The sequence below is a fragment of the Colius striatus genome, chromosome 1 (genome assembly GCF_028858725.1).
Source record: "Colius striatus isolate bColStr4 chromosome 1, bColStr4.1.hap1, whole genome shotgun sequence".
Taxonomy (NCBI): Eukaryota; Metazoa; Chordata; class Aves; order Coliiformes; family Coliidae; genus Colius; species Colius striatus.
In genome coordinates, this window is record NC_084759.1 from 182425782 (window position 1) to 182447421 (window position 21640).

Consider the following 21640-nt stretch of genomic DNA (forward strand, 5'->3'; position numbering starts at 1 on the left):
CAAAGAATGTATTCCAAAATTTATGAAATACAGTGTGAAATTTTATATTTTTCATCCAGAGTAAAGAATTATTTGTACTGGAACTGTAAAGAACAGATTCAGGAAACTGTAGTGTGCTTGGTTGGGTAAACTTGGTCTATCTGTGGTTTCTGTAATGTTACTGTCTGTGCATTAGTCTTGGGCATGATATTGTGTGATGAAAGGGACATCATGCTTGGAATATCCTTTCACTAACTTGGACTTGTATTTAACTATCCCCAACCCAGAGCCGCAGTTTGTCTACTGGGTGAGGGCTGGAGGGTGAATCTGAGCCATAAATACCACAAATATGCAGGCAAAACTTCAGATGAATATTTGACTGCTAACACATATTTAACATTAATTAATGTGCTATTTGTGACTTCCTAAAGTTTCTTAAAAGAATCAGACTTTCCTAGCAGGACAGGAGCTTCTTAGCTGCTCGGCTACTTTCTTAATGACAACTTTATGAAGTAATGACATTCAATAGTGCCTTTAAATTGTTTATGGCTCTTAAGAACTTATATGGAGCACTGTTTTAATTTCCTTACTGAGAACTAAGGGCTCAGTGGTTTCAGTTTCTGGTTTTATATATAATTTATACATAGTTTCCTTCTCATTTCAGTATGCATTTCAGATTCTATGTATTTAGAACGTAGGCAAAGAAATCATATGGATCAATGTGTTAAAATACCCAGATATATCCTATTTTAGCTCAATGGCTGACTCACAAATGCACACTACTGCTGTTTATTGTAAGGGATAATCTCTGAGGTTAATAGTTACATGACACAGCTGGTAAAACAATGTCTCTACAATATGTATTATTTAGATTTCCATATCAGAAACTGAAAATCTGGTGAAAAATTACTAGGAAGGATTCCATCCTGTCAGGAACATATGGTAATTTTACATTAACTGATTTTTTTTGTAATTGTGACAGGAGAAGCATATATGGATACATTTGCATGTTCAGGGGAGCAAAATGTGTTTTGTTGAAAAGAAGATTTCAGCAATTGTCACACTGTAACTGATGGTTAACAGTGCTGATTTGCTGAAAATTGCAGACTGAACACAAGTCTTTTAATACTAAAGCTGAGAAGAAAGACAAAACATGCAAAGTGAACGTCTGGGCTTTGTTTAACTACAATAATATCTACCTCTGTCTTCAGTCTCCAGCTCTAGCATTACTTCAGATGGCAATCTGAAAATGAGTAACACATGCAAACTCTCACTTCTTGCTCCCTATTCGTTTTAACAAAGTAAGCATATCATTGTCTCCTACTTAACATCAGCTGAGAACAATACTATTTGAAAATAAGGTACAAAATTGACACCTAGAATAGGTTGCTTTATAATGTTCTGTAAGAAGATAGTAAAGATGATGATGCTTTAGTAATAAAAACAGACTATTTTCTGTGATGCATCACAAGCTTTATGGATACGTTCATGTGGAAAATATTGTTCAGAACAAGGAAACATCACTAAGCTAAGGGGTGATAATAGTTGTATGCAGCAGATACGATACCTGTCATGAAATAAAAAGAAGAGAAAAAAGGTATTAACATATTAAGTTTTCTTGTAGTGCAGTAAAAAGAATAGTTTTATATTGTAAATGCAAGTTGTGATGGAGGTGAGTATATCTATAAATATATATGGTAAAGATGGGAAAAAGTTGAAAATTACAGGTTAAATTGGAGAAAATGTTCAGAAAGGAAAAAAAAAATGTTCTCCCTCCTATTCCTATTTAGTCAAATATTAAAATACTTGTACAATCTGCCTAGATTTTGTAAATCTGCTATAAAAATTACAGGAGATGAATATTTTAGCATATTTTCCAATATTTAGATGGTCAAACTTGTCCATTTTCAGCATTTTTTTGTCTCATCATTTATTGATCCAAATAGAAAATAATATTTCAGATGAGAAATTAATTCAACTTTTTTAAACTACATTGAAGTTTCACTCAAAATCATTCAAAGTGTTTTATATTATGGAACTCTTTTTGTCAATATCTTTTGGAGACAATAATTTAATACCACAGTAGGACAACTCTGCTCTGAAATCACATCTCATCTCTTGATGATGAATGCTAACATGGTAACACTAGTCCCATATGTTTGCAAAATCCTGTGTAATACCAGAGGAAAAAAAAGTTTGTATCCTCTTTTGCCACTCAGTTCCTTAAAACTTTTTCTCAGTTTTCTTTCAGTCCAGCATTTCTACATGTATTGCACTTGAGAAGACATCAGATCTTTTAAATGCTTTAAAACACTAAGGTTTAAAGACTGTATGTTGATAGATGACTGTGAATTTTTTTTAGTCTTTTTCTGCTTTGTGCTGGTAAGCTACTCTTCCTGGTGAAAATCCCAAAGGTGACTCTACAAAAGTGGTGGTGTCTAGCAAGATCAGTGTTTCCTGTGGTTAATCTCTGTTCCAGTTCTTAAAAGTTGTTTCAATTTTTCAGGACCAGAGAAGGAATCTGTTGTAGTATTGAACTAGCAAATAAATGTTCAAATGCAATTACTAATTAATTGTTTTCTGTGAGTAATGGAAAGGCACAGCTAGATGTAGATCAGACTGCATTTGTAGTTTTGACTCTGAATGCTTATTTACAGAACAGGTTTTCAATTAGCTCAAGGATCTATTTGAGTGCATGAAAGACACAAGGCTGTCTGTGAAAAATATGTAGGTTTAAACATCAGAATATATGATTGCTACATTTAAAAGGAGATAAGGGAACAAGCGTAGTAACAGAACAGAGACAAGCAAGACAGGCTTAGTAGGATTGTGTTTTACAGGAGTAAAGCACTTCTGCAAATGCACCACTTGTGACTGTTTTTCATCTGTTCTAAAATGGGTTGCTATCTTTCATTTCTACCAAAATGTCATCCACACCAGGGGTAGAGCATAAGCATCTGATATCTTACTTCTGCTATTATGTAACAAAGCAGTGCACATTAGATGAAACTCTAAAGAGCTCCAGTGCACTCGTAGACTGAATAATGTTAATGGCATTGTCTTTAATGGTGTAAACTTTCCACTAGTAAAAGTTTTTTGAAGAGACTAATATCCTGTATGTCCTTTGATCATTTGGTGGGGGTGAGGGGGATGGAGTGGAAGCAGGGAATAACAGAACTGTTTTCTGCAGATGCTATACTAAAACCTTTTTGATAATGTTATCATGACGAGTAAATATTTAAGGGAACAGCATTTGACTTCCACAGATTTAGTGGCATCATCCCCCATATTTCTTGTTCATTTTGAAATGCTGAAAAAAACTCTGTCATTCCTTTAACTGGCAGCTTTTATCAAAATAAGCCAAAAATTCTAGAGAATAACCCATCCATTACCTGTTTGTTGATTCCAACCATATTCTGGGAGTAAATTTAGGCATCACAAACAAGACTCAATTGAGACACAGAATCAGAAGCTTGTCATTTCCAGTAGAATATTTCACTTTTCTTCTCAAAAGATTTGTTCAGCTTTGTGATTTTTCTGTTCAGTTATAAAACAGGCTGCTTGCCTCCTATGCATTCACTTTTATATTAATAAGAGTTTTAACTATGTAAGAATTCAATTTGAAAGAGAAATGCTTTTGCAGTGTACCTTTGTGAGGGAGAAGGAATTGATATGTTAGTTCATCTACTGTTTTCATGAGTATTTAATGAGGAAATAAATGAAAATAGAGCAGAAATTTTAATTATGTAGGTTATTTAGATTTCAGATTTCGTGTGCTTTTGACATGACTGTGGTAATGGATCTCAGTAGTTTAATTTGAATTCTGTGATTAGCATGCTTAACTTTAAAAAGCATTACCAAGTCTAGATGGGTGTTCCTATAATGTGTAAATAAAGGTAAACAAATAATTCTGTTGATGGTGTTAGCTTTATATCAGCTTAATCCTATACTATGGTAAAATTATACTAAAACTAAACATCCTAAAATATGTCTGAGTTCTTTATGTCTGGTCTAGCTAGTAGAAAGCAAAGAGAAAGGAAATTATGAAAAATCAAAATGGATAAAGAACCTTTCAAGATTTCTTAACTATATTATTGCTTCCAAGAGAGTATGTGTAGAAATTTCTTATTGAATCTAATCCATTTTATACAAATAAATACTTTTTTTTGTTGTTCCAAGTGGAGACTTAAATTAGACTACATGTAGCCTCATAAATGCCCTATCCTTTAGGATTTGGAAACATTACCTTAGTAACACATACAAATACTTCTATACATTTAAGTCACTTCAGCAGGGAAAGTGCAAAGGCGCTCACACTCAAGCAATTAGTGACACTGAGAGGAAAAACTATGGGCCGTTATCTGGGTTACCTGTGTGTTGTAGACTGTACTGATCATTAGTATCAATTAATGTAGAGATTTGAACTGGAGTCTTCTACATGCTGGGATAGTGAAATAAACATTGACCGATGAAGACATGTGCATGAGTCTAGAAGTTTTTTTTCTGTAGTCTTTTATGCAGGTTGAGATTTTTTGAGCACATTTCTGAGGCAATATAGTCCAAGTAACACCATCCCTAAAAATTCTGAGACAGTTAAACGATATTACTGTTTTCCAACAATCTGTTTCACACTTATGAAAACTTGTGGATGTTTTGAGGCCTAGGCATTTTTCACATTTAGCAGTAAAACCATTCTGTGAATAGCACAGGTACCTGAAAAGGATATTTAGAGCCACTTCTTAATTATATGGCTCTCAGGACTTCCATCAGTTTCACAAAGGAGAACCATTTGTGTCCTGTTGATAAAAGAGCAAGTAATATGTTAATTTTCTTGTTAATTAAAGTTATATTTACAATCTTGGCTGCAATCTTGGAGCAAAATGAGAACGATTAAGAGAATTACAAGACTATGTAGAGATGACCTTAGACCTTAAGACTTCTCTGTTGTTTCTCAGTTCCACATCAGGAAAGGATATGAGTATATACTATTCTTATTATCTTCTTTTATGTGTTTCTTGCTCCCATGTCTTCTTTTCTATGAAAAACTCAGGCACACAGGCTCCAGGTGAGTGGTGATATGGCCCAATAGCCCTCTCAGTACAGATATTATCAACCTCGATGCCCTACAGGTTACATGCACCTTGAAATACTTAGTCTTGCAGAAAGAAGATCTACTTTCGTTAAGGCGGTCTGATTTATCCTGTAAGAAGCAGCTCTGTAATCACTTAGTACTGATAAAAATCTTTCTTCTGGAAGCCATCTCCACTTGACCTCAGTAAGCCTGTGGAAAGAAGTTTCTTCAATATATACTTGTAGGCTAACACTAGAAATTAATTTCTGTAATAATATCTTAAATGCTATTTCCTAGTTTGACTTTCTGCAGAAGATTTCCTTAAGAAATATCTACCAAATCAAGTACATCCTCTGTACTTGTGAGTACTTGGCTTCCATTTTAACCTCTGTGAATCACAATCTCTGTTCTGTGTGGTAAAACATTCTTTGCTCTCTTCATTCACACTTACTTCTCTAAAGAAATTTTCATAAATCCTTGCTATTTCAGTGACATTCTTATAGCTTGTTCAGAATTCAATGGCACGCACGCCATAGTATTAAACATATTGTGTGACAGTTCTCCAAAATACAGTCTGTTTCTTTTAAAGTGTCTGCCATAATTTTTCACTATAGATATTGTCAAAGTTAAGTTAGACAGTATACTATTTGATAAAACATTTAATTTCAAAATATACCAAGGATATGCAGCTAAAACCAATGTAAATGGGCCTTGAGGAAATAGCATTTCCTCCTTGTGACAAGAAAAAGTCAATGTTTTGATATATTTTTGACAATGAATTCTAAAATCCAGACCATGAGTGCTAAAGAGCTTGTCAGTTTGGGAGCAAATCCATATGCCAAGGAAGTGTTAAACAAATGTTACTCACTTCAGGGAATGACCAGATATGAATAAAATTTTCACAAGGAAATCAAGTCCAACTACTGCTAAGTGTAAGGTGAAATTTTAAATCACTTTTGACAAGGTGAAAAAGCAGACAGGGTCATAGTGTAACTGCAGTATAATATGCATGAGTAACTTACTGTGGACCAATTCCTTGGCAGCGGGATTTTACAGACTGTGTTGTAGAAATAAATAATAGTTGAGCGAAAACATGTAACTCAAAGTGCAGAGTCATGCAGAAATTAAAAAAAAAAAAAAAGATTGAAAGAAGTGAACAAGCAATTTTTTCATTTTCTAATCACAAGCCTTGACAGTGGGTTCTACAGAGTTTTCTGTTTCTGCTTAAAGCCATAGGTCTGTCCATCTTCTCTACTGGAAAATAAGTAAAGGAGCTCAACTATCAAGTATACTGTTCAACAACACAACTTTTTTTGTCTGCATGCATGATGTATGTATTTCAACCTTTAACAGAGTGCTAGGTACAGCTCTCCTTTTTAAGTTCTTAGATTAGACTGAATTCTTCACTTCTTCCAGTGAGTAGTATAGTCTCTTAGTATAACTGAAGCTCCAGTGATCAAAAGGGAAATAAAGTCTACCTCCTCCTGCAGTGGCTTTCAGTTTTCTCATGCATAGTTAAATCAGTGCATTGCGAAGTAATATTCTACAGGGATAGATGGAGAATTAGCCTCTGCAGTCTCACCAGAGTTTAATAGATGATCTGATGCTAACAGTATCAGTTTTTGCCATCTGTTCATAGGGGACCACTGGTTGTTCAGAGCCTCTTTGTTAGTCATGCTAAAGGGAATTAGGATGGCTAAAACTGAATTGTTCCCACTTAGGCAAGCCGTCAGTACAGTAAATAACTGATGATAAGAAAAAAACCAAAAATTAGAGCAATAAAACTACTTAAGTATTTAGTTCCATTTTCTCAGCTCTTTTGTATTGAAAAGCTACTGCCACGTACTGTGGTAAAGAAACTGTATTTACTCGCTACAAGTAAATTGTCCATTTGTGTAAAACCAATCTTGCTTTCACAAATACATTGATTTATTTCATAAGTAGTCTAAACAAGATCTGTATAGTTTAAAGAAGTATATTACCACTTATAGTTAGTTTTTGAGCTAATGATCTTGCATATATCTTGCACATATATTCTGTCTAGTTTCTAATATGTATTTTCTCTTATTATTCTTCATATCTAATAAAATGGCAGAAAATAATATGGTATGGAGAATCTGTGATAAAATAGAAAAATACACATGTACGCTTGTATAAAAGTATACTTGTATAAAAAACTGTTCAGGAAAAAAAGTGTACAAGTGAAAATGTAGCTGTTTAAATATTTATTTTGAAAATGTAATATCATTGAAGAAAACAGTTCATTTATATTCAAGGAAGTATTTGTACTTATTATGTTGCGATGTTTGCCGAGATACAATTTTGTAGACATGCATTTCAGAAGAGTTCTGCAGGGTATTACAGACATGAAGCAAAGATAAGGATTAAAGCTAATAGAAAGCTAAGCATAACAAAAATCAGGGATATTTAGATGGATTGTTAATTATCTAGCTGTTTAAACGTGAATTCCCTGAAGAACAGTCAGCATTAAAGACATCTCTGAGAAATGTGTCTACAGGAAGGAACGGGTTTCTACTCTAAAAGTGTTTATTTGGATGTTCTAATTAGCCATTTAAGCATACTTTAGTTTGAAAGCAGCTACAAATTATATTGCTATCAGTAAGAGCATGCCTTTTCAACAATGACCTTCATTGCTTCCATTTTTTCTTCTCTAATTAGAGTCTGGGGAAACATCTATTCCAGACAAGGTTCCACATCAGTACTGAAGCAAAGTTAAATTGTTTTCAGCTCTCTTTACATGAGCTGAACAAGCTCTAGGCTACCATCTTGATCCCCCTTCCTGTTTTTATTTATGTTATACTTAATTCCAGTTTATCCAGTCTTCCAGCAATTAAGAATTATGTTAGGAAAGTTGGCACAGAAAAAAATGTGAGTTAGAAGTTGAGTAGAAAGATGCATTCAGCTACTGTTTGCTCATAACCCTTGTTATGCTGAGCTGAAACAGGAATTTCATGGTGATCTCATATCTGAAATGCATCTGAGGTCAAATTGAACAGCATTTACTCTACAAGTATCTATGCACATGTGAGTACACCTGTAGAGTGCACTGAGTACAGAGATGAAAGAGAAGAAACTGCTCACAGGAATAAAGATATAGAAGACTCTATCCTTCAACTGTAAAAATTATGCTTTGGAAAAAGAGATCATTCATCAAGAGTTAGACTAAGAATTTTCTCTGTGCTTCTACTTCAAAAAGGATCTGTGGTGTCACAAATCTGACTAGAAATTAGATCATTTCCCAATTCAGTGTGATGTATTTAGGAGACATATCAGGTTTATGTGGCAAGTTTTTGGCAGTGGACAAGTGTCCTGTGTTTGACTGGGATAGGATTATTTTTTTCAAGGAGATAGAAAGGAAAACAGCTAACATCCTGGACTTGTCTGTGACAGTCCTTCCTTCCTACCTTCTTTACATGAAGGTAGACAGGAACACAGCCAGGGCAGCTGTCCCAGGTTGTCCAATCAGTATTAGATACCATATTGAGGGCATACGCAGTACATAGGTAGGGGAGCTGCCAGGAGAGGCCCTCTTGGGAAGCACGATTTTCCATCAGGATCTGCTCTGTTGGGTCTCCCATGGTGAGCCATTACCTTGGGCATCCTTAGCTTTGTCTATTCCCTGAACCTTGTATATTTTCTCATTAACGGGTATAGCTGATTCTTCCCACCTTGCTTTGTTCTATTAAATTGTTCTTATCCCATGAATTTTACCTTTCTCATCCTATTCTCCTCCCTATCCTGCCAGGATATCCATGGTTGTCCTGCTGCAGCCTGTGGAGGATTCCACATCAGAGCAGATGGATATGCCATGAAAGAAGCTGCAGCCTATGGAGAGACCATGTAGAAGCAGGCTCCTGGCAACAGATATGGTCCATGGGAGAAGTCCACAAGTAGCAGGTTTTCTGATAAAAACTGTGGCAAACAGACCCACTCTGAAGCAGTCTGTTTCTGAAGAATTATACCTCATGGAATGGATGCATGTAGAACAGGTTTTGCAGAATTGCAGCCCAACGCAAAAAGGCATGATAGAGTAGTTTGTGAAGGGCCATAGTCCATGGGAGAGACCCCGCACTGCAACAGGGGAAGAGTGTGAGTAGGAAGAAGCATTGTGAACTGACCAGAGTCCCCATGCTAGTAGAGAAGGGAAGAGGTAGTTAGGATTAAAGGAGTGAAGCTAAGTCTGGAAAGAGTGGTTTTAGTTTTCTCTTCATTTTTCTCTTTCCTACTTTAATTATATATATATATTTTTTTGAGAATAAACTAAATTAAACTTCTGCAAGCCAAGTCTGGTTTAGCCTGTGATGGTGAAGGGTAAGCGATCTCCCTGTCCTTATCTCAACCCATCAGCTTTCCATCTAGTTTTCTCCTCCTTTCCTGCTGAGGAAGGGGAGTCAGAGAGCACCCTGTTAGGCGCCTGGCAGTCAGCCAAAGTCAACCCACTACAGAAGTTTATAATTTTGTCACATATTTGAGTCCCTTCTCCTTCTTCCTAGTTCTGCTATATTATTTGTCATATGATGGAGATGGGTGGTATTGATTTCCCTAGTGCTCTAATCCAGCCTCTGTCAGTGTGCTTTGAAGCTAATGTCTCTTTTGTGCTATGATCCAAAGCCACAGACACCCCATACTTCAACATGAGGAAGGCATTCACACAAACTGTTCTGAAACTGAAACTTTATTTCTCATCAGTGAGCAAGATTTTTTTTTGAGACTGAGTTCCCTGTTTAATATTTACATCTAGCTTACGCTTATTTATCTGCAAATAATCACTGAAGACTCTGCACATTTATTTTCAGAGGAGTATCAGTGAATTGCTTATGTAGATTTTCTGCATCTAGAGTTGCAGATTTTGCAGCTATCAGAGTTCACATTTTTAAATGTGGCCCTATTAGTGAAAATTACACAGTGTTAGCATCTGATGATATTTCAAGGCAAAATGATATATGTAATGCTAAGATTCTAGAAAATGACACAAGCTAGGATTTCATTTATAGTATATGAGAAAGTAATCTTGATAACACAGAAGTTAGCATATAGTTTAGAGAAAGATCCTGATATATTTTGTAAGTGTGTATGATGGCAAACTGGAATTTGCATGTACAGAGCAAAAAATATAAAATGTTAGATTCCATTGGTGTGAAGTGCACTTGGCAGAAGCAGTAACAGCTGTAAATTTTAATGTCAATAGCGAAAAAGTAGACTAGACTACATACTCTAAAGGCCTTGCATTTAGTTGCTTTTATTTTTTCACACAGTATTTGACATAGGAATTGTTTCAAAACAAGTGACTTTATGATTGTTTAGTTATAATACTGCACAATTATTCAATATATAGGCAGACTACCTAAAACACAAGTTACAAGTCTGAAAAGGTTGCTCTGCAAACCAAAAAGTGCAAGGAAAGGTGATGTGACCATACTAACGGTGAAAAAGGAACTGCACGAACATTTACTACATGCATACCCTTAGGGAACAGTTTATGGAAACTATTAGGCTGATGATGTCTGCTCTTGTACTCTGTTTCACTATACTACTGCATTCACTGGTTTTGGCTGGGATAGAGTTAATTTTCTTCATAGTAATTTCTATGAAGGTATATTTTGGATTGTAACCAAAACAGTGTGGATAACACACTGATGTCTTAGTCCCTACACATCATCAAGGCTTCTCACATTGGCCCACCAGTAAGTAAGCTAAGTGATGCGCAAGAATTTAGGAGGTCTCATTTGTGCCTCAACTGACTAAAGGGATATTTCAAACTATATGACATTGGGCTCAGCAATAAAATCTGCAGGGAAGAAGGATGAAGGGAGAATACTCGAAGTTACGGCATTTGTCTTTGTGAGTAACCATTATTCATAATGGAGCCCTATTTTCCTGGAAATAGATAAACATCTGCCTGCTGATGGGAAGAAGTGGATTACTTACTCATTTTTCATTGGTTTACTGCCTTTATCTCAACCCACAAGTTTTCTCACTTCTACTTTTCTGACTGTCTCCCCGACTCCAGAGTGGAGGGAGTGAGTGAACAGTTGGATACTACTGAGTTGCAGGCTGGGGTTAACCCACAACCCTGAGGAAACTGGAGAAATTTCAAGAAATGATGCTTAAGCATTACTAAAGATTAATTCCGTCCAGAATGCAGTGTGTCAGCTCATGCTCTGAGCACTTGCAGTGGTTCCCATATAGTGTTTGGCCTACACTTGGCCTTGGCCTGCTTATTTAGTAGTAAAAACTGAAACTATGCATTGCATATGCAATTGCTATTGTAAATACAGTTTTCCTTATCTGGATTAGTAGCTTATTGCCTAGAGTTTCTACTCTGTATAATATTCTAAAATATTTCAAAAAATACACTAAAGGATGAGAATCCAAATTTGCCAATTTATGAAAATATATGGTTATATATTAACCATCAAATCATAAGATATGATTCATAATACTTTGGTGAGATGATAGTGTGATTGTATGTCACATATGAAATCTAATTGTGCTGCTGGAAATATTCAAGGATTAAAAAATACCACTGTTCTTTCTGCTTTTAAGTCTGGTATGACTGTATAAGCAATAAACTCCTCTGTCATGAATATAAGAAACTCTTGCAAAGTAATTTGGAGTCTGCTGTCTTGAGTAGATAAATCTAAGTTCCAGAGATCCTGCTTAAAGCCTTCTGATTTCAAGACAGTGACTTCACTATATTTGGTCAATTTTATGGTCTTAGGACACCAGTCCTTAAGTGTGCATTGTTGAACATAAATACATTTTCACAGTTATTGCCAATCTGAACATTTTGCAGAAATAACCTGTTTATGGCCAAAGTTGTTGCTTCTGAGTGATCACATTTATAAATCAAACCCATGCAGTAATGAAACACAAGAGTGTGAGTTTTCCAAAGCTTGATTAATATTCACAATTAGAAACGCCCATTGCAATACTATGGGGTGCGGTAAGTGTGATGAACTGAATATGAATATGTTTATGTGTTTATTAAAAATATTCAAGATCATGTGGAATGTACCTTTTTGAATATTTTGTAACATCTGTTATTGTGTATAGTCAAATAACTTCTCATCTTTCTCTTGAGAAGTTGTACTAAATCAGTACAAGAAAGACATGGACCTGTTGGAGTGGGTCCAGAATAGGGCCACAAAGTGGTCAGAGGAATGGAGCACCTCTCCTACCAAGAACGGCTGAAGGAGCTGTGGTTGTTCAGCCTGGAAAACACAAGAATCTGGAGACATCTTGTTCCATTTTTTTTCAATATATAGAGAGGGAAAAAAGAATGATAGAGAGAGTCTTTTTACCAGGGGCTGTAGTAAAATGACAAGTAAGGAGCAAATTTTTTGGTTATTCATTGATACATCATAAAGGTAAAGCTTTTGGCACAGGAGCTCAGGTTCAGAAACCCTAACAAATCTAAAACTTGCAACCTAACAGAATCTGTTTTATCATAGAGCAAAGTCAATCTCTTCAGACAACTCTGCTAAACTGGTATAATGTTTCTCCTCTACAAGACTAGGAATCTTATGCTGGGTCCTCAACAATAATTAAATATCTAAATATTCAATTAGTAATACGATTAAGGTGGCTTTAGCTATAGCTATTTGTAAGAAAAGTAAGAGTATTGTTGCTATGACATAAAGATGAAATGTACATTATTCTTTACACTAGTTGAGTTTCAAGATATATTTTACTTATGATAATTATGTATTTTGTAGTGCTTATCATAAAACTAGCTAGCAGTGGTAGCTGTAGATTCCAAAACAGGCTTACAACACAGATCTTAAAAATATGCATTTCTACTTTTTACACCAGCTTTCCCAAATATTTGAGAACTGTTTTTATGTCCCAAAGAGTGGTTTCATAGGAATCTAACTGACTGCTATTAATATGATTTGCTGGAACACTTCTTTCTTTTCAATGTATCAGTTTGTTTATAACATTGTGAGTATGACAACCATTTAACTGCAAAATACGTCAATTTACATTTTGAGAACAAGAACTTGATACTTATTTGCAATAAGATCACTTTAAAAAGTTCCATAATTTTATCATTACAAAATTATGATTAATTTACCTTCTTTCCTATCTGCAAGAACTTTAAGAAACAATTTGAACTGAAAAGATAATGCATGAAGGAGAAATTTCTTAAGGTAAATAAATAATCATAGAATGGTAGGGGTTTGGAAAAGACCTTTAGAGATCATCGAGTCCAACCCCTCTACAGAAGCAGGGTCACCTAGATCAGGTCACATAGGAACATGTCCAGGCGGGTCTTGAAGACCTCCAAGGAAGGAGACTCCAAAACCGCTCTGGGTAGCCTGTTCCACTGCTTCGTCACCTGAGCAGTGAAATAGTTTTTTCTTATGTTTAAGTGGAACTTTTTGTGTTCCAGCTTCATCCCATTACCCCTTGTTCTGTTGCTAGCTACTATAGAAAAAAAGGGATGTCCCAACCTCCTGATACCCACCCTTTAGATATTTATAAATGTTAATAAGATCTCCCCTCAATCTCCTCTTCTCCAGACTAAACATCCCCAGTTCTCGCAGCCTTTCCTTGTATGAAAGATGTTCCATTCCCCTGATCATCTTGGTGGCCCTGCGCTGGACTCTCTCCAGCAGTTCTCTGTCCCTCTTGAGCTGAGGAGCCCAGAACTGGACACAGGACTCCAGATGAGGCCTCACCAGGGCAGAGGAGAGGGGGAGCAGAATTTTCCTTGACCTGCTGGACACACTCTTCTTGATGCATCCCAGATTGCCATTGGCCTTCTTTGCCCTGAAGGCACATTGCTGGCTCATGGTTAGTTTATTATCAATCAGGACTCCCAGGTCTCTCTCTGCAGAGCTGCTCTTCAGCAATTCGACCCCCAGCCTGTACTGGTGTATGAGGTTGTTCCTTCCCACATGCAGGACCCTGCTCTTGTCTTTGTTGAACCTCATGAGGTTCCTCTCTGCCCAACTCTCAAGCTGGTCAAGATCCTTTTTTGTACTTTTTTGTACTGTAGTGTCCAGCAACAAGACTAGGGGTAATGGACATAAGTTGGTACACAAAAAGTTCCACTTAAATAGAAGGGAAAACTTCTTTTCTGTGAGGGTGAGGGAGGCCTGGCACAGGCTGCCGGGAGAGGTTGTGGAGTCTTCTCCTGTGGAAGTTTCAAAAGCCTGCCTGAGTGTATTCCTGTGTGACCTGATGAGGTGGATTTGCTTTAGCAGGGAATTGGATTGGAAGATCTTTAAAGGTTCCTTCCAACCCCTAACATCCTATGATTATATGATTCTGCGAAAAAAAAAAAAATATTCCAGTGTTTTCTACTCGCAGAACTGCAAGTTAAAGAAATTACATTTTATTCTTACATCAACAACAGTGGTTCCAAACTCCAGTCCAGGAATAATAGCTACTTGTATCAGTTTACAGACTGCAATGTCTCACTGCCATTAAGAAGTGTATTTCACAAATACACAGCCATACAAAGGTCTTTGAGTTCCTGCAAATAGCATGTACTTCATAGCTTAGATGAAAATGTTAATAATGGAAAAATGTATAAGCATCTTGACCATTATTTTGTTCTCTGGATCTCACTATAGATTTAAATTTCTAGTACCCATTTCAATATCCTAGAAGATTGTCTACATCAAATATTCAAAAGCTGCTTGCACTGTGCATCTCCATGAGTTCTTTTATTTTCAGTTCTCATAAATGATCCATAGGGGAAGGGAAAACAATCGTAAATTAACAAATAATACTAAGAACTCTACTGTGGATAAAACTGTCAAGGACAGGCTTTTAGATAACCTATTAATCCAATTGACATGTGTTAATTGCTTGACACCTAAGTAATAAGGGACCTATTGACAACTTTTACTAGATATTAGTGGTAATCGATGGGATTTAATCTTATTTTTCTAGGTGTTCAAGCTCCGTTCTTACTGTTTTTGTCAGGCTTTACAGTACTCATCAGAACAGTTAAACACTATCCAGCAGGATTCCCTTTGTCCTACACTACTCTCTAACAGTTCATTCCCCAACCTGTACTGGTACATGCAGTTATTCTTTCCCAGATGCAAGATTCTATACTTGCCCTTGTTGAATTTCATTACACTTCTCCCTGTCCAACTCTTCAACCTGTCGAGGTCTCGTTGAATGGCAGCACAGCCTTCTGGTGTGTCAGCCACTCCCCTCAGTGTAGTATCGTCAGTAAACTTGCTGTCAGTGCCCTCTGTTCCCTCATCAAGGTCATTAATGCATAGATTGAACAGTACCAGTCCCAACACTGACCCCTGAGGGACTCCATTAGATACAGGCCTCCAACTAGACCTTCCTTTGTTAAATATCCTGACAACCAATAGTCCACTTACACAACTTCGTTAGTTAAGGAAATCAGTTTAGTTTTCTCTTGTTTTATGATTAGGTGTTTTTCCTGATAAAGGTGCTTTAAGAAAATATTTCAGTGGATTATCATTGGGATAGCATTTTACTTACAAAAAATGAAGCCAAGATACATCTGTTTAAATATGTGTGCAAGTGTGTATTCATACATGTATGTCAATGTAAATGACAAAGTGCCTTTCACATCTTGCATGTGTGCAACAATTTTGCTTCTTTTATATAAAAAAGGAAGTTAAAAGAAGTCTAAAGATTCCATATTCAGCAACAAATAATTGCAGCACTGACGAGGCTGCACCTTGAGTAATACTTTCAGATTTGAGCCTATCACTACAAAAATGACGTTGAGGTGCTGCAGTATGTCCAGAGATGGGCAATGAAGCTGGCAAAGGGTCTGGAGAACAAGTCTGATGAGAAGTGGCTGAGGGAACTGGGGTTATTTAGCCTGGAGGAGAAGAGGCTGACGGGAGACATGGCCACTCTGTAAATACCTTAAAGGAGTTTGTAGCAAAGTGGGAGTCAGTCTCTTCTCCCAAGTAACATATGATAGGTCAAGAGGAAATGGGCTCAAGTTGCACCAGGGGAGGTTTAGGTTGGATATTAGAAACACTTTTTTCACCAAAAGGGTTGTCAAGCATTGGAACAGTCTGCCCAGGGAAGAAATTAAATTGACAGCCCTGGAGATATTCGAAAGATGTGTGTCGTGCTCAGAGACATGGTATAGAGGTGGATGTGACAATGCTATATTAACACTTGGGCTTCATGCTCTTAAAGGTCTTTTCCAACCTAAAAAATTCTATGTTTGATAATTGTCTCTCTGATCTTGCAATCTTTCCAAGATTCAAATCTTAACAAATTTAAAAAATAACACCCAAGAAGATAAACAGGGAATATTTTCCAGGATCATTACTGCAGCCTCTTTAAAATAGGAAGTCTTGTCAAAACAGGCACCACCACATCAACATCGTCTTCCTAAACCTTCCAGCATTCTCATGAAAGTTTACTATTATGAGAAAAATAGACAGAATATTAAAAACACAAGAGTTTATGCTCTTTAAAGAATAGGATATTACAGTTATTAAAGGTATTGAACTTAGTATGACCATATTTAGCGACAAAAATAATGTGATAAGGATTTTAGGTATTTTCAGTTCTCACTGTGATTTCGTATAGATAATTTAGAAGGATGGGAAGAAAATAGAACTCTTTTGACACAAAATCTCCATATAAAAGACTAAGTGGTAGACATACATTCCTGTAAAGCCTGCTCCAGTGCCTTCAATCTTAAAAGACACAAATCATTTTAATGTTTCATTCTCAGCCTTAAACTAGTATTTCAGACAACACAGTGTCTCAACAGATCACTTCCAGAAATGGGACTTAGCAACTTCTGAGAGTGGTACTCTGACCCTATTAAGGTCAACCTTTGTCTTAAGCTGAAAATATAACTTTGACATTCCTGAGAAAAAGATTGGGTTTCTGACCACTCCCCATAGGTTTTGGAGATGGATGCAGACATTCTTGTGCCAAAAAAAACCAAACAACCCAACAAAAACTCCTTACATTCAAGTATGACTTAGAGCTGTGTGACTTCCGCATGAGACACAATTAATTCTGACAGTTCAGGACTGTATATTTACATGGGCTGAATCTTAAAGCAATAATAACAAAGAAAGAAATGGCAGTCAATAAGCAGGGAAGCGAGTATTACACAATTTATTGAAGGTGACAGCATGAAGCTAAACATTGACCTTGGTAAAAGTTACAGCAGATTTAGAGGGATCATCTTACTAGATATACTGCGTTTTAACAGAAAGTTGTCAAAACATATATTACAGTTTGAACTTTGTGTAAGGTACATATACTGTTGATGTTAGGACTATATAAGGTACAGGTTATAAAGGTGAAAATTATCAGAGTAAGGCTAGGACAGGACTGCAATCAAGACAAAACTTGTTTTACAGAGCAAACAAGAAGGTGAAAAGTATGATTTAACAAACAGAAATGTTACCAGACATGTTGGAGTCTTATTTCTACTGCTGTGAAGAACATAAAACTTCCCACCCAGAGAAGGGGAGCAAACCACTCCATTTCTATAGATTCTCTATAGCGTAGTGCCAGATGAAGTGGATCATGAAGTCATATAGCTTTAATTGCCGCTGTCAAGATTTTGATGTACAGGAGAAGATCACTTATTTTCTTCACTATATCCATCTGTAATCTCTGTATAATATCTGAAATATTTTTTTTCTCATGTGTCAGCATGGCATTTCATTGTTAATTTTATTTTCTTAAAGTGCAATAGTAGATCATCATTTAAAAATAGGACAATTTTAAAGTTAAAAAAAAATGGCTTTTAAGCTTAAAAAAAAAAAAAATCATACTCTTATACCACCAGAGTAACTAGCACCATGATTATTTACTGAACTTCTGTTTATAAACACCCATTATTCTCACAAAGTCTTTGTCATTGAACTTTATTCAGAATGACAAAGATAACTGTGAAATGAGCCTCCAGCTGGAGAGCTGAAGGATAGGATACACTTGCATTAAGGAAAAATTATTACAGGTAGAGCTTGTGACATTGAGTGCCTTTCACTAAGATTGCTCAACACTTTCTGTTATAAGGCTTTCCTTTCAGTTATTTACAAGACTACTAAATTTAAATTGTTTGACTTGAGGTTTTTTTTCATGCTAGGTATCTGCCCCAGGCTGAATTTTATAATTTTATTTTTGTTTAACATGTAAAATGAGGCCAATCTTTTCTATGAGAAATATATATAGTGAGAGCAGGGATTGGGAACATGGAAGTGGGAATCAGATGTTCTTTGTTCTCATAAGAACTTTCCAAATTCCTTTAACACTTACATGACAATTTCCTGGTTGATATTTTATAACGTAGTAGATATTTTATAACTTTAAAACTATCAAGCTCTATAGTGTTAAAACTGTTGAAATTGTCAGAGATTTCATATACCTTGAGGTTTTCCTTTCACCTTGTCTTAGTGCCTTGCATTGACCATCTTATTACCTCTCTTCTGTTTTCAGTAACTATGTTTAGTTACAGGTACAATGAAATAATATATTGGATGACTGTAATAAACAAATAAACAAGAACTAAAACAGAGAATAGGATATAAATTATTATTTTTAGAAAAGAGCCCCAGAGGAAAAAAGGGCCCAGTTGATGGGACTTGCCTGAAGATGGATACAGCAGGGAATTGGCATCTCAGTAAGGAAGATGGAGAGAAAACAGGAAAATTATAAGAGTTGAAGAGAATCCCAGAAATTGCACCAAAGGGGTTAATCTTATAAAGTCATGGTTTTAAGAACTTCATCTCACTTGCTGTTTACCTCTGAGCTCAAAAAGATCCAGTCTTTCTTGAAGTTCTATGCCCACGGTACTCTAGACACGGCCTAACTGATTTTTATGTATTTTAGAAGCCACGTTTTCATTTATGTTTCTCTATGATACAGCTCACAAGAACATTAAATTAGTAGCACATGTACTGATACATCTTGATATCTTTTCTTAACCAGCTGTCTCTCATCCTTTCCATTTGCAACTGAATGTTGTTGGATTTGAAATTTTTCCCTTTGACAGTGAAAAATTGACACCTTCTATCCAAATGTAGTTTTCTGATCAGTTTCACTTCAACCTTTTAATAGTTTCTTCTAGAAAATATTTGCTTTGGTTGTTTGAGCCATCATTGAAGACTGTCAAAAGCCTACAGTTTCTCATCTATATAAGTCTTTTAGCCTGGAATAGAAAGAAGCAATTAGATTAGTCTGACATGATTTGTTCTTGGCAAATCCATATTGAAGATATATATACATATTGGTAATCTTCCAGATGGTTTTCTAGCCTGCTTCCTCTCTTTCTTACTCCATGACAACATATCCCAAATTTCAGTCCCTTTTTAAAGCCAAAGAAGGAAGGATCTAAAGATTCTGAGTATGTTGATGCTAATATGTTGATATTTATGGGAATATCTACTTTTGCATTTTGCCTTTGAAAATCTGGAAAAATCCTTCAAAACGCATACAAAAGATTTTAAACAAAAGAAAACAAGCACTCATAGGTAAGCAATGTCGAAAGTGAGATTTTTTTTTTGTCTTATCCTAGTCTTCCTGTTCCAGCACAATCATACAGATGTTAACATGATGGTAAAATTATATCTCATGAGAATTCCTTTCTTGTTCTTATTGAGAATTAATTCAGTATTATTTCAGATATACTTACTCTTTACTTGGTGCAAAAGTGTAAGATAGTTTTTATAACCCCAACCCATGTTTTTTTTACTTTTAATGAATGTCTGCAAGACATAGATGCTCTTAGGACATGCTGTTGAGACCATCTTTGGTGGATCGGTTTGATGATATCAGGAAGGCAAAGTTATAAAAAAACTTACAACCCTGCTTGAAGGGAGAGAATGTGCATTTTTATGCAGTCAGCTTCTACAAATCCTATCTACTTTTTCTTCCGTGTTCCTTATCTGTACAACGTCTTGCCCATTAGAGCTCTGGTTTCAGGTATTAGGTTTGAGAAATGTAATAATTAGATCTATCGTTTTTATCATCAAACAAGAAATTTACAGTACTGGTCTAAAAAAGTGTTATTACAATTCATTTTGGCCTTGTTTTTTGGAAAAAAAAAATGCTTTGCAATGATGGAATTGATCTGCCTGCTATACTAACTTAGCCACATGAGAGTCTATGATCTGATGCACTTCTGAAGGATAATCTGTCTCCCTGTCAGCGGATGTACCTTACTGAAAAAATTTATTCTCTTTTACAAGTATTCTACTAACAGAGATAATGTGCACAAATACTGAATAACCAGCATTAGCCTCAATTTAAATAATTACTGCTTTTACACAGATACTTTTTGTCAAGTAATTGTACATCAGCTGAAAAACACCTTTTTAACTCTGTTGAGGTTGCTTTTGTATTAAATGCTCATGCATTAATAAAGCAAGCAATAGAGACAATGATCTAGTAGAAAAACAAAATGTGGGTATGCTAACAATACTGTTTTATGCTAAGAGAATGACTGAGATGTAAAATACCACAACCAGCCCAGGCTGTCATTTTCAATAATTATATGGCAGGTGTAAACATGCCAGATTGAGTATGAGGTAATAAATGCACAGTGTCCTTTCTATGAATGGTCAACAGGCTCCCTTGGATACTTATTGGCACAGTGCCCATAGATATCACTGGAATTGCATTCAGCTGAAAACTGAAAATAGTATTCAAATCACATAAATTTAACTTTTAGAAATGGAATTGTTGCTTAAATAAAGAGCAATAGAAAGATTTCTGTAAGGGCCTACTGAATTCTAAGCCATCAGAGGTTAAGGACCCAGAATTGTGCCTTAATTAATATTTTATGCTGAATTATTTTATATATGTAAATTCAACATTTTAATTACTCACATTGCTCCACACTCTCCCCAGTGTACTGCCTATATTTGAATTCCCAAGGGGTTCTGCTCCCTCAGCTTCTCTTTTCTCTTCAAATATTTGCTGAACTCCCTAACTGGCCATTCTCAGAGGTTGTTAACTTCTCACATCCACATCTTTTAGCTATTTCTGACTGCATATTTCAGTTTTTCTGACATCTTTTGGCTCTTGGTGTCACATTTCAGTTTCAACTCTCCAGATTTCACTCACTTTCATCAGTAAAGCTTTTAAACAGCCTCTACCTTCAGCTGCAGTCCCATCATGCACCTGCCTTATTGTAAATGCCAGTGTTAGGTCTGTGTCTGTTTCCCTTCATTCCTTCAGTACTCAGATCTCCAGACAGTAGCGATGAAATAATAAACCCTACTTTCAAAGTCTCTATAGAACCTATAGCTGCCAGAAACACATCTGCATGACTGTAAACATACCTATCGAACTAGTTTCTGTCCTGTAAAATGTACAAGTAAATGTGATCTGGGAAGTACAGTGTCTCTGAAGCTAAATTTTCTGTTTCACTCTTGGTCCGCAACAGCAACTTTTATGGGAACTATAGCTGCTTATGAGTGCTAAATCTATTGAGTATGAGAAAATTTGACACTGCTTGTAAGACTGACGGGTGAATAATGCTAAAGTTGACATGCATTGCAAAATGATTCTGAAAGACATGGATTTCCAGTTGCTATTGAGTACTGCCTGTGTCAGCGCAAATGGTGGTTTGTC